The sequence below is a fragment of the Equus przewalskii genome, chromosome 1, assembly GCF_037783145.1.
Source record: "Equus przewalskii isolate Varuska chromosome 1, EquPr2, whole genome shotgun sequence".
Lineage (NCBI taxonomy): Eukaryota > Metazoa > Chordata > Mammalia > Perissodactyla > Equidae > Equus > Equus przewalskii.
The window spans coordinates 93,679,903-93,696,884 of NC_091831.1; the positions used below are offsets into that span (position 1 = coordinate 93,679,903).

Genomic DNA, 16,982 nt, shown 5'->3' on the forward strand with positions numbered 1-16,982 from the left:
CATACATCTACGTGGAGTTCCAAAGCAGAGACTAGAAAGAGATAATGATGGAGAGACAATATTCAAAGAGATAAACGCTGAAGATTTTCTAGAACTGATAAAAGGCACCAAGCTTTGGTTTCAGTAAGCCCAACGAATCTTTAGCCAAATAAAATAAAACCCACTCCTAAATATATTACAGTGAACTGCAAAACACACATACACACACGTGTGTGCATGCACACACCACCACCATCACCACTACCACCACCAAAACAACAACCAGAGAGAAGAAATTACCTAAAAAGAACAATAATTGGGCTACCAACTTCTCAACATCAACAACAAAAGCCAGAAGACAGGGGAATACCATCTTTAAATACTCAGAGAAAATAACCATCAAACTGTTTTATACCCAGCAAAACAATCTTTTAACAATAAGCATGAAATGAAATGTCAGCCAAACAAGAACTGAAAGTTTCTGATTAGAAGACCCTCACCATATGATATTCTGGTCCCAGAAAGAAGGCCTGAGATGCAAGGAGAAATAGGAGTAAACAAAATGGTAAATATGTGGAAAATCAAAGCAAAGGTTAACCAAGCATATAGAACATTAAAAATAATGCCCAATCTGTGGTATTGAAGAGTGAAACGAGATGGAGCTAACTCACTGTGTGACACTGAATGTGAGCAGGGATGACAGTGACTTTATGTAAAGCATCCTGAGGCCTCTGTATTGTTTGGAAAAAGATACAGACATCAATGAACTTTAAGCCTTATGCAGTCTGCACGCATCAAAAGAAGAGAACTAGAGCATATAAGTTCCAAAGCAGTAAAGAGAAAAAATGGGGTAAAGAAAAAAAACCCTTTCAATTAATTTAAACGAAAGAATGAACAGAGAAGAATCAGAAAAAGAAACAGAAAGCCCAAAATAAGAAGGTAGAAAGAAATCCACATATGTCCCAAACCATAACAAATGTACACCCAGCTCTAAGCTGTTTACAGGAGACACGAGGACAGGGACACAGGCCAAGAGTCCTCGCCGTGCAGGCTGAAACCACAGACACGGAAGGGAAGCAAGCAGCAGAGAACCATGGCTGAGGCACCAAAGGGTGGCCAGGAGAGGGGGAGGTGGCAGAAAAAGTAGGATCAGAGAGGTAGGAAGAGGGCTCAGAGCCCACGGGGGCAAGACTCTCCAGGACAGGACCTGCTCCGGAGAAGTCAGGTAAGCAGAGGTCACAACATGGGCCACCAGGTCCAATTAGGAGGCGACCAGGACTTCTGGAGAGCAGGTCGGAGTAGGGGTGAGATAACTCTGCTGTTTCGGAGCTGCAGAGGAGTGGGGAGAGAGGAAGCAGGGAGGAGGCCCAGTGTTGGGTACTAGGGAGGCAGCCAGGGCAGGGCATGGGAGCGAGGGGTGGGGCTGACGGTGGGCGCGTGGCCCAGGTGGGTAGGCACAGGTTTCCCAGCTTGGGGCGAGCGTAGGCAGGGTTGCTCCAAGGAGGGCTGTGCAGTCGGGGGACAGGAAGAGCTCAGAATTTCAGAGGTGATCTGCTTGCGGCTAATGGCAAGTCCACAGTGGTCTGAGGATAGTGAATAGATGGGAGGAGAGGCTGCGGGCCTGGAGGCCCCAGGATGGGACATCACAGGGTGGGGTTAACCCACCAGCACTGCCAGTCTCCAAAGGGTCCCTGATGCTTACTGAGCAGCCGGCTCGGACGTGGTCCTTGTGAGGACATTCTGAAGTGCCGCACAAAACAGCTACTAACGTTTGGCTTTTATTTTTTACCAAACACATGCAGAACAGCTTTCCCCATCGGGAAGCCCATTTCATTGCTGCCCGCCTGGGAATGGGATGGGTCAGCGATGGCATTCAGGCACCACCCAGAAGACAAAACGCACATAACCAAGAGTCATCACATTAAGTTGCTGTTTGCCACGGAGATCTGGAGGGTGGACTTGCCTGCCTCCCACAGTGACCGTGCTCACCGGACTTGGTTCCCTAGTTACTCCACACTGGGGGGGCGGGTGGGGGGAGGCAGAAAGGGAGGGCAGCTGGGCCACACGGTGGTCTCTTATTCTCAGCTTCCGACTGCGCTGAAAATCCTCATGTTTCCAACAGTTCTCTCTGTACTCCCAAAATATACACACAATAGAGCTCATTTATTTAATATCGGGAACTCCTTTACGATGATGGTTGTAGAAGACAGAACGAACGCCCCCCTGGAGGCCGACCCACTTCTTCTAACAGACCGTCTTCTCCATTTACAAATATATAGATTATAGAGATAATACGCCCCGATAAAAATTCAAATCACACAGAAATGAATAAAAGACAAAAGGCCTCTGTCCTCGGGGCAAGGCACTAGGGATGGGGGAAGGGGCAGGTCTACACACATTAATTAGTAGGTAATAAAAACCAGTTATTTTCCCTTTTGAAGCTGCTGATTCCACATACATTTGGCCCTGCTTTGGCCTCTACGACCCTTTAAGTCCTGTCAGAATCTACCCCAATTTACTGCTACCATCTCACTCCCCTTATTTGATGGTGCAATTCTTCAAGCTCCTTCTGTCTGATCCAAGAATGTTTAATGGAGTACTCCCACAGTCTTGTTTTCTCAATCTTTGCAAACAAGCACGAGTTGGGCCCAACAGTCATACAGGCTCTCACGGGCTAGCCTGGCAACCTGATGCTGTTCGTAACCTGTTTCCGGAGGAAAATGCTTTCTGTTTTATGCGTGAACAATTGGGAGACACTTCCTTGTAAAGTGGGGGCCTCTGTAATCTCAATTTCTGTTCTACCAAAAAGAACTCCCTCAGTACCAGCTGCCCTGTACTAAGGCAGGCTTTGCGAGCAGCGACTCTGGGGCCTGACTGCCTGGGTGCGAGTCCTGGTTCTGACAATTCCCAGGTGTGTGACTTCCGGAAAGTTATTCAACCTAAACAAGCTAAGAAACGGAAAGTGCTTAGAACAGTGCCTGGCACAGAATAAGTGCTGTATAATAAAAGAGCCAGGCGACATTAGTCAAGGAAGGCATTTGCCCTTCGTTCTGGGAGGACGAAGACCCCTGGGAGGCTGGCGAAAGCTACAGGTCCTCTCCCCAGGAAAGTGGACCCACAGTAACCCTCTGCATGGCTGCAGGTGCACCTGAAGCCCACCCACAGCTGGCGAGGGTCAAGGAACCCCGGGCTCAGCCCTCTGGACCTCCCTACAGCCATGTGAAGATCTCAGAGACAAAACGCTGTACCCGTTCTTCAAGTCTCATGTTCACAGGCAGGTTCCTCCTTCCCTCGGTTTAGGTTCTGCTTTTTGGCAGAAACGTTACACCTTTCTTCTCCAAAGCCCTTTTGATTTGCCAGTTGTTCTCACGCTTCAGGTCAAATCCTCTCTGGGTCACCTTAAGACACTCTCTCGTGCAACAAAACTCCACATGCTTTTTGTGAATTATTCCCACCCTTCCCCAAAGCTCTGACGGTCCGGCCCCTCTTCGGCGATTACTGAAGTCAGACCAGAGCATGGACCAGCGCCCACCAGCCCCCACCAAAGGCACCACAGAGGACGGTGCTGCGTCCTTACCCTCGATAAGCTTGGGGACAGCACAAACCAACAAAAGCCAGAGATCGGAGAAGCCAGAGGAACCTGCGAGATGACCTAATTCCCTCGTTACCCAGAGAAGTGACTTGCCTGAGGTCACCAGACACATTCACAGCAGAGCCGAGAACCTTCCAGCTCAGTACTTCGATTGCATCAGCACTTCTCAGACTCTACCATGCACGGGAATCTTGTCAAAACGCAGCGTTAGCAGGTCCGGGGTGGGCCCGAGCCTCTGCATTTTGACAAGGTCCCAGGTGACGCTGACGTTGCTGGTGCACAAACCACATACAGAGGAGCAAGAGATTACACATCGAGGTGGAGGGACTGCCTTACCCTGGTTAAAGCTTCTTCACGCCCCCTTCCCGTGGCTGGTTAACGTCCTTTCTTCAAGGGAGCCTCCCATCCCTGTCCTCTCTGATCATCAGCTCCCACGGCCTCTGTACTTCTTCCTTTGAAGCACTTATAACAACTGTAATTAAACAGTATTTGTGCAATTATTAATTTAACGTGTGTCTCCTAGGGAGACTGTATGCTCCACGCGGACGGGCCCAGCAGACCAGCAATAAAAGGGAAGCTGCTGTGATCGGGAAGAGCCTGGATGGGCATCCTGGAGTAGGAGGGTAGGGCTTATTCTTGTGGAAAATGCCTTCAGCAGGTCTCTAAGGCTAACAGGGACATTTCTGCCTTTAAAATTCCTACCGGTTTCAAATACGTGCCAACTAAAATTTAAGTTGAAAAGCAATCTTAAAAAAAAAAATCTCCTAAATCTTTATCAAGTGCAAAATAATCCTGATCTGGTACTAGCCGCCCTGCTGGGGGAATAGGTAGGCCCCCCAATAAGCATTCCCTGATAGGCTTTGGGCGCTGCGAGGCCCTGGCACAGGGGGCAGAAGGCATGTGCCCTGACCACCTCTCTCTGCAGCAGACCAGCAATTTCTCTTCCAGGTTTTCTCTGCTATCCTTTTGAGGAACCCCAGAGCTCTGAATGCCCAGCTCCTTGGTGCAAGCAGAGATGTCTGACCTCATCCTCATTCTAGGAGGCGAAGTTTGAAGTCAGTTTGCCTGGGTTCAGACACCAGCTGTGCATCCTCGGATGAGTTACTCAAGTCCTCTGTGCTCCAGTTTCCCACTCTGCCAAACGGGGCTAACAGTGCAGTAGCTAGCACCTGTGAGGACTAAGGGAGATGAGACACACAAAGTGCTTAGCCAAGCCAGACCCAAGACAGACGATTATTATTATTCTCCCCATCTCCAGTCCAATTCAAGATCTCTCTATTGTTTGGCACAAGTCTCCACCCAGTGGCTCCACCCCATCCAGGATTTTCTCTTCCCAGCCCCTCCTGCCTTACCTGCCTGGCGCGTGTCTGAAACAACGACTCACTGCAAAACTCTGCAGCTCCCATCAATCACCTCCCTGGTCCCTGCCTCTGTGCATCACTCACGGGTTCCTTCAGGAGGGAAATCTTCCTAATGCCTAATGACATCTTTTCAACAAGTATTTATCAAGGGCCCACTATGTGCCAGGCCCTGTTCTAGGCCCAGGGACTCAGCAATGAACAAAGAAAGACACCCACCCTCAGGAACTGCCATTCCAGTGGGAGGTCTCTGGCCCCTCCTCACATCCCCATCCTTCTCCCTGGACCAATCCTAAGTAAACCACACACAAGTACAAAGCACGAAGAAAGCAACCAGATCAAAAAGTGCTGTGTGACTTGGGAACGTCCTGAGAACTACACTGCTGCCCTGCTGAACCGGGGGACTTTGAAGAAGTGCGTGTTAGTACAGCGCAGTCCCTGGATCCCCCCAGGAGTCCCGCTGGCCCGCCATATCCTCCAGAACAGTACGTATAACCCCCCTGGGAAACAAGGTGCTCCGTCCACCTGTCTCATGCGGGCAGCACAACCCACGGTTTCACGTTCTCACAGCCACATTCTCTGGACGGAGCCTGATTGGGATTCCCCAGCAGGAGCAGAGGCAGCAGTGGCCTTGTTAAGAGCGCTGAGGGCGGGCTCTGAAAGCTCCTGTTCCAGGGCCGGCTCTGCCACTTACTGTGTGGTCTCTGGCATGGAGTTTTTCTCGAGCCTCAGTCTCTTTTAGACAACCTCTAAGGTCCCCCTCCAGCTTTGAAGTCTAAGGGCTGGGATCAACCACCACTAACACGAGAGTCCCCAGAGTCAGATTCCTTAATCCACAAACACGAGCCCCTGCCCTGGGTACCCGAGAGCGAGCAAGCCAGACGAGGAGCATCCTCTGAGCACCTGGCTCCTCCTTTATTTATTTACTCCCTTCTAACTTCACACTGCAGCTTTCCAAGAACAACTCTGATAGAAATATCTCTAGGCCACAAGGCAAACCTAAAACAGAAGCCACGCAAAATCTCTGGTGGTCCCATTAGACTCCCTTCCTCCAACCTGAAAACCATTCCAGACCTTGTCTGTCTTCTTGTCCCCAGACAGCGAGCCTAAAATAAGTCTCCTTGGTAGGAATGCCTGGTTGGAATGGAAGTGACCCAAGGACAGAACCAAGAGCCCACTGGCCACACACCACGGGACAAGGACTCACCCAGGAATCTGCTCTGAGAAGAGGGAGCCTCTGCTCCTCTTCTCTCTGCACCTCCCTCCATGGACACACAGGCAACCAGGCAAGCCTGGAGGGAAGAACATGTGACCCAAATGTCCAACTCCCCCTATCCAAAAGCAAGCAGTTCTACCCCACTGCCCTCACGCAGGAAAGCCGAGTCCTGCGGGTTACCGGAGCACTAATGCCTGTTGGAACTACAGGTGATCAATTCGAGGTCCCATTCCCAGACTGGCAGGTGACTGGCAGGGGGTGACATGTGGCCCAGGGGCCAGCAGACAAAATCACCAGGAAAGCTCTAGAAAATAACCTTCGCTTTAAAACAAACGAGAAAGGGACAGCCATACGAAGTCTCAAAAATCAAAATCAGACGCATGGCTTTGATCACAAACACTAAGAATACATTTTCTAATGTCTAATGACAATTAGGGGTGGCTTTCTTCCCCTCCCCCACCTGGCCCGACGGGGTCCTTTGAAGGCCCCCCGGTGAGGGCACAACAGGGATGCAGGCCCTGGACCCCATATTTGGCAGAAACGAACTTTGACTGTTTTTACTTACACGTGTACAAAGGCAGGACTGAAAAAGCAGCTTCAAAGTTGGCTGGGTGACCCCCCAAGGGTGCAAAGTCCCTCTCCGCACACCTGTGGGGGAATTTGGCGAATTTCCCAGGCGCCCACGGGAACTGGTTCCGTCCCCTCCAGATCGACGCCGGCTGGGAGTTTCCATTTTGCACAGAAATAAAGGCGCTCGGGGTGCCCTAAGCAGTTTGGGCGCTCGGCCCGCAGGTCAAGGGTGGGCCACCGGGATGGTCCCTCACCGGACCGCTCAGCCCGGGAAGAACGAGCATCTCGCAGTGTCCCTGTGAAAACGCACCCAGGCTTCGGCGACGCCTTGCTCGAACCATCGCAGAGCTTAGAAGCACATTAATGACCGTTTCGGGTTAGTGAAAACCCACGCAAGCACCTCCCCGGCCTCTTACATCTTTCCAAACTACAGCTCAGACTGGAAGGAAGCAGTTGCAGCGACCATAAAAGTCATCTTAAAAGGCAAGTTGGAAAAAACCCGATACGCACTAGTTGGCAAGTCCGCGGTTAGGGGGGCGGTGGCACCAGGGCCGGATCTGTGGGATCTGCGCGCCTGCAGGGGCTGCCCCGGCGGTCCCCGGGTCCCCGCGCCCGCCTGGCAGCCTCGGGGCCCCTCATTTGACGCCGGCGATCACACCCCACCGCTCCGTCCAATTAGCACAATGACCGCGAGGAGACGGAGAGAGTGGGCGACGAGGAAGGGGAACTGAGGCCAGGGAGGCGAAAGACAGGCCGTGGGGACCCCACCCGGCGGCAAGCGCCTTCAACAGGTCCCCGGCCCGCGGCGCCCCGACGCCGGCCGGCCGGCCGGGGGCCCCGCGGCGCCCTGCGTGCTGCGGCTGGCTGCCCTCTGGGGGCGCCCCGACCCCCCTGCGGCGGCGCGCAGCCCTCCCCGGGCCCGGCTGGGGGGACGCGCCGCAGCGTCCCCCGCGCGGAGAGGAAAGTTTGTGGGCAGCGGCCGGGGCGGGGCGGCGCGGCGCGAGGGGGGGAAACAGAGTCCCGACCGGCGCGGGGGGAGCGCCCCGGGCGCCGGACACCCACGTGCGGGCCGGAGCCGCCGCGGCCGCCGGGCCGGAGCCGCCGCCGCCGCCACCGCGACGCTTCCCTTCCCTTTTGCTTCTCTCCCCTCTCTTCCTCCCTCACTCACATTCGCGCGCTCCTCGCTGTCGCCCTCCCTCGCCCGCTCCCTCCCCTCCCCCTCTCCGCCTCCCCCACCCCCCCCCCCGCCCCCGGACGCCATCTCTCTCTCCCTCTTTCCCCGGCTTTCCCTCGCTCCCTCCAGCGCGCCGGCAGGAGGGAACGTGGAAGTGAAAGGGAAAGACGACATGTTTGCAGCGCGGCGCGGGCCTGCGCGCCGCCGTCCCCGGGGAGAGGCGGGGGGCGGGTCGGCCGCGGCCGCCGCGACCCACCCCCACGCCCCCCGCGCCCCCGCCGGCGCGCCGCCCGGGGCCGCGGGCCGCCGGGACACTCACCCTGCGTCCGGGCGCGGCTCCTGCGCTGGGGCCCTCGGCGGGCCGGCCGGCCGGGCGGGCCGGGGGCTGCTGGCTGCCCACCGCCCGGGCTGCTGCTGCGCGCCCGCCGCCCGCCCGCCTCCACGCGCGCCCGCCGCCGCCTGCTCCGCCGCCCTCCCTCCGGCTCCTCTCTTTCTCTCTCTCTCTCTCTCTCTCTCTCTTCCCCTCTCGCTCCCTCTCCTCCCTCGCTCGCTCTCTCTCGCTGCTCTCTCTCCCTCCCTGGAAGAAGGGAATGAGGCAGGGCTGACGTGAAGGGATGCAAAACAGCTCCTCCTAAGCCAGCTCGCAGAGGAAGAGAGAGACAGAAAAGCAGCCCTTTTATCTCTCTTTTGTTTTCTCACTTCCTTCCACCCCCCCAACACCCCCCTTTTGTCAGCCCAAGTTTTCTTTTCTCTTTCTACCGCAGAGAGGATTTTTCTTCCTTTCTTTCTCTCTCTTTCGGTTCAACTCTCCCACTCAAATGGAAAGCCTGCAGGCTTTTCTCTCTCCTTTTTTTTTTTTTCTCTTCCTTCTTCCTCCTTTCTTATTTCTCTAAAAGGGTTTTGTTTGCTGGGAGAGTTTCGTTTGAAAATCAAGTCACGCCTTTTTTCCTCCTTTTCTTTCTTTCTGGTTTTTTTTTTTTTTTTCTCTCCTCTCAGCAGAAAAGGGGAACAAAGATTAACTGAAGCGGGGGAGAGGGGGAGCGGCAGATCCTCGCCTGGCACTGGGGGGCCCGGCACAAAGGGGCCCCGGGGCCTGGGCCCGTGGGCAGCCGGGCGCCCTGGCGAGCGCGGCGGCGGGTGGGGGCCGGGCCCTCCGAAGTGCGGCGGGGCCGCGCGGTCGCCCCTCCCGGGCCGGCGCCGGAGGCCGGGCTGCTCCTCGCTGCTGGGTTTCTCAAGTAGGCAGATGGGCTCGGAGCTCAGCCCCGCAGAGCGCCGGACCGGGAGAGCCTTCAACAGCTGTTTGCAGAGCCCTGGACGGCAGGCTCGAGGGTGCGGCCCGGCTAGGAAGGGGCTCGGCGCCTCGGGGGCGCCCCGGTCCCCGCCTGGCCCCCCGGGCTCACTGCTGGGGGCGCCTCCTTGCAGGGCCGCGGGGCTGGGCGCAGCCTGGCCGCCCTCCAGCCCCCTGGCAGGCCGGACCCTCGGCCTCCATCCTCCAGAACGCCCGCCACTCCGAGCCGCCTCTCGGCTCCGACGCTGGGCCCGTCCCGAGTCCTCGGACAGAACCGGGCAGAGCCGCCACGAGGGGTCACTTCTTCGTGGGGCGCCTGGGCGTGCTCGCAAGCCCTGCTCTGCCCTCTCCGGAGAAGTGGGGAGAAGACAGGGGAAAAGTTCCCAGAGCAAAGTTGGCCACATTTCTCATTTTCCCAAGTGAGTATTGAGCACCTGCTGGATGCCTGGCCCTTGGGCTGGGGCTGCTGCCAGGGGCTGGGGAGAAACGTGGGGTCGTCATAGGCCCCGAGAGGTTCCACAGGAAACAATGCCAGAGGAGGCCGCAGCTCGGGACCAGGTCATCGAGAGGAAGGAAAGGCTGGATGCTCTCCCCTCCCTCCTCTCTTCCTTCCCCTTCTCTTCCTTCCTCCCGGCTGCATCTCCTTGGCTCCACCCCTTCTCCTCATCAATTCCTCCCACACTTCCCTGCTCTCCCCGGCTTTTCACTGAAGGGTCCCTTCTCCCAGCGAGGAGCAGATGCTGCGCCCCATTGTCTCTCCCCCCGCCCCCCCCCAGTGACTGCCGCCTCCCGGGGACGGGACCTGCCACTCTTCACCCCTCCCCCCCAGCGCGGAGGCCTGGGTCTTTAGAGACTGGAGCCCCAAGGCCACTGCCCCTCACCCCACCTCAACCAGCTCCTGATCTTGTGAGCAATGAGTCCAGTCACTCAGAACGTGATTTGTTTCTGACCGGGAGTGAGAAAACAGTAGCCTGGAACTTTGCCTTAGCAAGGAAGACACCATGTTAACATCAGTGCACTGAGTCCCCGATGACCCACTACCCCCGCTTCGTAGATACGGGAAGCCACATTTCTGTCATTTTATATCCTCCCACTTAGTACAACTAAGCTGTATCTGCAAACAAAGCAAAACACAGCTCAGATAGTCAAGCATTCATTTAACACACACTTCCTGAGGACCTGCTCTGTGCCCGCCACCGTGCTGGGTGCTCAGGACGCAACCATAGCATACACGGCCCTCGCTTGGTCTTTGCAGACTGGCAGACAGGCAACCACAATGCTGTGTGATGCATGCAAGGATGGACCAAGGAAGCACCTAAGAGGGTACTTGGGTTAGAGTGGTCAGGGATGGCTTCCTGGAGGAGGTTACATCTAGACAAGTAGCCCGTGCCAGGCAAATGCCTGGGAAGGTGCAGCCTGTCCAGAGGCTCCAGGGCAGGAGAACACATTCTCACAGATTCTTAGAACTGCCACAAGTATTTGCTGCAGTGTGGAGTACGAGGAGGAGAGTGGGGAGTGAGGACAGTGTCAGGGCACGAGTGGGGGAGGGGTGGGTATCAGGGAGATGTTCAGATGGTAGCCCCTCCTGTTCGCTAACCCCATGACCTTAATGAGAGCCTTCGTGGATGACTTAGACTTGGTTTCCTCACTGATAAATGGGGGTAGGAAGAGCTAGGGCTGTAGAGACAGGGTCCAGGTTTACTTGCTGTGTGTCCCTGGGCCGGTTGACCTGAGTTTTCTCATCTGTAACACTGCAATGAAAACACCTGACTCACAGGGTTGTTGTGAGACTTAATGAGCGCAGGTCCAGCACAGTGTCTGGTACATAAGCGCCCACACATCTTAGCTTTCCTTTGTTATTATTATAAATCGGGGAGTGACTGGGAGGTGCCCTTACCACCTGGAAATGAGATTATCTTCTGGGTTGGAACCAGAATGACTCACCATGCCAGAAATGCAGTGAGCTGGCTGTGGAGGAAGCATTCCGTCTAAGATGCCCTGTGTCCCAACGGGTGGTTGGGTAGGTGGTGTCCCACCTACGTCTGATCAGGATGGCCAGGGTGTCTCAGGAACATGAGTGGAATGTGGAGACTGGTGATGAAGGCCTGGCCTGATCAGCAGAGTTATGGCCTGCCTGAAGAACAAAGGAATCAGAAGAGAATGGGCCTCATAAAATCCAGGAGGGCCCCTGGGAGGAGGCAGCTGGCTCTGTTTGCTCAGTGGAGAGAAGTAGACACAGAAGTTCACGCTGTGGGGGAGAGAAGGGGCGAAGGGGTTATTGACTCCTCCAGAGCCCCCGAATTAAATCTGTCAAAAGCTCTTAGTCTTTTGCTTGGGTTCCTCGTTCCCCAAGCATCCTGCAGAGGAACTGGGCACCAGCGAGATGCCCCCTGGATCCAGGTAGACACAAGTGTTCCAGTTCTGCGTTGTAAACACTTCACGTTGCTGTTATTTCTTTATGACATAAGTTCATTGTGAAAGAATTTGAAAATCAGCTAAGCAGAACTGAAGAAGAACCCCCGTGGAGACATTATATTTGGGTGCATATCCCTGGACACTTTATAGCTACGCATCTACATGTAAATGCACATTGTAATAAAACTATGTAAATGTTGTTAAGCAAATGAATGACTTTACATGTAAATACATTATTTTTACCAAATTAACAAAATGGCATAACACTATTCTTACTGAATGGCAGCCATTTTTGCCCAGTAATATGTCACAAATACATTTCCCTGTCTACAAACATCCCCATTATCATTCTTAGGGAATGATATTATTCTGTGGTATGCGTGTATCTTAATTTGTTTAAACAAATCGTTGAACCCAGGGGAGGTTTCGGTGGTTCCCTTTTATGGACCTGCTGTGAGAGACATACATGTTCAGTTACCTTTGTGCCAGGTAGGGGTCCTATGCTGCCCATTTTACCTATAAGGAGACTGAGTCACAGAAAAGTTGAAAAACTTCCCAGGGTCACAGCTATGAGTGACTGAGCCAGAATTTGCAGCCAGAGTTTCCATTTGGGAGTTCCTGTCTGCATCTCTGTTTTCTACTTTTCTTCAGAGCAACTGTGCCCTGCACGTACCTCCCCACTGTCTTTTTCTCTCACAGAGTGCCTCCCTGTGAGAACCTGTCTGGGCAGGTGACCCACTTCCTTCTGTGACACCTTTTACCTTCAGTAATGTCCACCTCCTGGGGTTGTTGGGAACAATGAAGTAGGTAATATAGTATATGTAATGCATGATACTGTACGTCATAAACTGCGAAGCCTGTGTGAATGTCGGGGTATCAGCAAGGGCCTAAACTCATGGCCAGTATTTAGCCTGATGTGCCCAAACCCAGGAAGGAAATTTCCAGGTTCACACTAGAGAGAAATCAGCTGTTCGGATGCAGAAGCAGTAGGTGGAGGCGTTTTGGGAGCTCCCCTACAGCTGAGATGGGAAGGGAGGTCTGTTGTTATAAGGTTTATTAATCCTCATGATTTCCCTAAGGGAGGATGCAGGCATGCCACAGACCTTCCAGAATGTTCATTGCCATCTCTGAAAACCTGACGAATCTTGTAAACTCAGAGAAGGGAGGAAACACAGCTCTTCAGTGTTTCAGTTGACATATTCATCAGAGTCACTGCCAGGAGATTAGCAGGTGATTATTAAAATCTGTTTCTTTTGTTGGCAGAACCAAATAACCATTTTTAAAAATATCGGTGGATTGGCAATATCGAATATTCAATTTTCCGTATTGAACCTGCCACCTGGAATCCAGCTAATGGAAGGTGTAGGACCTTGGGGTTGAATTGAAAGGGGCTGCAGAAAGTAGAGGTGGACCCAGGGGGAGATGGCAGGGGGACCTGGAACTGGCAGGGAGTCGCTGAGAACTAAGTTAATGATGGGAGTCCCAGAGAAGTGTTGGGCAGCAGCTCAAAATCCTTAGAAGTATGGCAACAATTTAGGAATACTCAGTTTGTGGGGAAAACTGAAAGAAAGCAAAATCTGCATGGATTGATGGGGTGAACATATGATATTTGTGAATTATTTTTCCAGGAGTAATGAGTGACAGGGTGCATCAAATACCACCCCCCAACACACACACCTCTGTTGTCACCAAGGGTGCATATTTGCACGGCTTTATTCCCATCATGACTTGGACCAATAAGTTAACTGGCCTTATTTGCATAATTATAAGAATAAGAAAAAGCTGAAAAAACATGAGCCATTGACCATAAACAGGAAACTGCCAGCTTCACCAAACAGTTAAAAACAAATAAATACGTAAAAGCCACAAGGATGACACATATTGGTATGGTGGTAGTGGGGAGGGGGTCTAATTAGTGCAGATCCTGGAAGGTGATTTGATATAATAGATCAAGAGAAGTTTACAGGTCTATACCCTTTGATTCAATAACTTTAGATCTGGAAATCTATTCGAGAGAAAGAATCAGCAATGTGGACGAAGATGTGTGTTAAGGATGTTTATCAAAGTATTACTTATTTTGGCAAAAATTACAAACCAAAAAAAGACGGGAGGAGGAAGGAAGGAAATAACCCAAGTATTCAACAATGAGGAAATGTCTAAAGAAGTTATAGCATGCATATTGGATGTAATACTATCCAACTATTAAAAATCATGTTTTTAAAGAATATTCAATGACCTGGAAAATGTAATACACTGAGCGAGATACAAAACTGTATATGCTTCAGAATTATGTTTTTGATTAACTTTGTATACACGTATATATTTATCAAAAAAATACATATAAAATACTTGGAAAGAAATACAAACAAGTTAAAGAGTTATTGCTGTTTGTTGGAATTATAGGTGATTTTTATTTTGTTCTCTGTCTCTTGGTGTATTTGCCAAATTTCTGTAATGATTATATTATTTTTAAACAATAACTTTTAAGTTTAGAGAACAAGATCCAGGCTTCTCATTCACTCCACAGTCAGTGGTGCGAAGACCCAGGCCAGGCCTGCATGGAGCTTCCAGTCCTCAGGACAAACAGCCAGGCGGACAGGAAGTTATGCGACAGGACGCAGTGACTTCTTATCCCCTGGAAATGTTCAGAGACCTAGAAGGAAAGAGGAACCCAGCGTCTGGTTGCTGATGATTTGGGCTCCGGGCTGAATAGACTATCTATTGTGACAGTGTATTGTGTAAAAAGAGAATGGGGCTTTTTGTGAAGGGAGATAAAGAGGTGTGGGGTGGGAACTGTGAGGATGGGGGAGGAGGAGGCGGGCCTGGAAGCAGTGGGTGGACTGTGGGCAGGGTGGCTCTGAAGGTCCCTCCAATTTGTCCTCCCCTGCCTGGGTCACAGTGTCCAGGACCAGTCAGTACCTGGTGCTGCGTTCAGAACAGGGGCTCAGTATGTGTCTGTTGTCCATAAGTGTGGATGGATGAATGAGTGTGTAACATCAGGGATCACTCATGAATTTCCTTTAAGGCATTAATTAAACATGTCTGACAAAGAAAGACTCCATTGTGAAGCTGTGATGATGAGTAAGACAGGAGGGGAATTTATAGTCCTCTCCACCAAGGCAGCAAGGTGTGTGTGTGTGTGTCTGCTTCAGTGTCAGGAAGGACCTGGGTTCGAGTATGAATGCGGGACTAACTGGGGTCTGAGGAACTCTTGGCTGTGGCGACTTGCCGGCTTCTTGACCTTGGCCAGACTCAGTCTCTGAATGCTTTACCGCCCAGAAAATGGGCTTAGGGCGACCTATGTTGGCCAAGGAGATCAAATGAGATAATGCATGCAGGATAATGCCGTGTGGATAGGAAAGCACTCTGGCAAGAGGACAGGCTATCAATGTTAGTAGCATTACTTGTCAACTCTCAGGCATCACCTGCGTGGCTGGGGTGGGGCCGAGCGCCATGGGGTGATGGCTTTGCCGTGTAGAATCTTCAGATGCGAATTCTCTTTTCGATCCTACCCCTTTGCCTTTATTCCTCACTTCATCAACAAACATAGATTGAGAGCCCACAATGTGCCGGCCACCCTGAGGGGTCTCCCAGGCAACCAAGGGTGACAGATGTCAGACCAGCAATGCCTTATACAAGAACAGAAGGGGGTACACAGGTCTTCTCTTTGGGAAGCCTTCTGTGATGTTTAAACCGAGTCTTGAAAGAAAAGTGGGAACCTGCTCAGCAGCACGGAGGACGGGGCGTTGAGCAGGGGAACAGAATGCAGGAAGTTGCTTAACCTCTCGCAGCCTCAGTTTCCTGCTCTGAAGACTCCCACCTCACACTGAATGGGGCAGTACACGCAAAGTGCCCACCACAGTGCCTGGCCTTCAGTCGGTTCTAAAAAAAGCCAGTTCTTTGTCCCTTCTGTATCAAAATCACTTCCTCTTTGAAACTTACTTCCTGTTCGCATTTTGCTGTTTTCCCCAGTTCCTGGAGATGTACTGGCTGTTGGCATGGGTTGTACGTTACTCAGCGTATTTTCCAGGATCCGCAAATAATTTTAAAAATGGATCATGTTTTCCACCATAAAGAAAATCCCAATAAATTTGAAATACAGATGTCATATGGACCACATTTTATGTTCACATTATGCTAAAACTAGAAATTAATGTTAGAAATCAACTATTTAGAATTCTCCAAAACAGCCTTTGGAGGATAAAGGAGAAAATCAAGAATAAAATGTTAATTTAGAAGATAACCCAAAGAACTGCATTTATGGAAAACAACAGTATGCATGCAAAACTTTACTCAAAGATTTATTTAGCTTTTAAAATGATTTTATTATTAAACCCAGAAAAACTTAAGCAAACAAAATATTCATTAAATAATTTAAAAATATTTAAAAAAAACCCTAATAAAGATGAGGAAAGAAAGAATCAGAAAAAAATAAATGAGAAAATATAAGAACAATCGAATTAATACATATGTCCTTGAGCTAGTTCTCATTGTAAAAACAAAGTCTAAATAATACAATGTACAAATGTAATGAATGGTAAAAAAAAAAAAAAAAAAACCCAGAAACAAACAGAACTTAAGGTGAAATGGTGGAAATGACAAGAGAAATAGACTTTAAATGTATACAAGGATATTATGTGAAATTGCTGACAAATTCGAAAACTTCACGGAAATAATTTTCTGGAAAAAAAATAGAGAAGTTTCTCTCTTTGACAGAATCAGAAGCAGAAACTCTAAACCACCTCCTTCAGTTTCTGCTCAAACGGCCCTTGGACAAGGCCCCCTGCCCAGCTCTCGGGAGCCGCTCATCTTGGCCCTGCCCTCTTTCTTTCTCCTCGGCAGCACTTGGTACCATCGGATGTGCCGTCTACCTGATCGATTACTTGTCTCCCCTCTTCTCTCCCCACGAGAATGTGAGCTTCCTGAGAAGAGAGAACTTTGTTTTGTTTTTTTAAGGAAACTTTTTATTTTGTGATAATTGTGTTTTTTTAATTAAACGTTTTCTTTTGAGATAATTGTTGGAAAACGGTTTTGCTCGCTGCCGCATCCCTGCTGCACAGAGTTGGTCCTGGCACATAGCAGGCACTTAAAATAAATATGATTTTAATGAATAAAAGAGTTGCAGAAGAATTTAAGAAAGATATCAGGAACACTGTCCCCAAAAGTTCCAAGTCCACGTGGCTTTCCTGGGGAGGAGGTGGGTGTCTTCTCAAGTTTTGAGGCCTAAGTAACCCCCTGTTATGTAAATTAATCCAGAATATAGCATTTTCTTTCCTGAAGAAAACTACAATTTTTTTCCCTAAGGCGTATGAGAGAAGACTTGAATATGCAGAGACATACTGTATGCCTGACGCAAAGGCTAAATGCTGTAAAGATGGAGAGGTCAAATC

General features: G+C 51.0%; 1 protein-coding gene and 1 long non-coding RNA gene across 8 annotated transcripts in view; one reads left to right on the forward strand and one right to left on the reverse strand.

Annotated features, from left to right (window-relative positions):
- Positions 1–9,790, reverse strand: part of ZNF710 (zinc finger protein 710) — a 63,586-nt gene extending 53,796 nt beyond the window's left edge. The window contains exons 1-2 of one of the 7 annotated variants that reach the window (XM_070617417.1): positions 6,711–7,072; positions 3,908–4,043 (exon numbers count right to left, since the gene is read on the reverse strand). The gene's annotated coding sequence lies outside the window, so the exon portion shown is untranslated. Of the gene's footprint in view, positions 1–3,907; positions 4,044–6,710; positions 7,338–8,208; positions 8,344–9,611 lie in introns of those variants that run through there. The other 6 variants (XM_070617443.1, XM_070617371.1, XM_070617380.1 and 3 more) reach the window with 6 other exon arrangements.
- LOC139083019 (uncharacterized) overlaps positions 6,884–16,982 on the forward strand; it is a 67,637-nt gene continuing 57,538 nt past the window's right edge. The window contains exon 1 of the long non-coding RNA XR_011539517.1: positions 6,884–7,198. This is a non-coding gene — a long non-coding RNA (uncharacterized lncRNA). The remainder of the gene's footprint in view (positions 7,199–16,982) is intronic.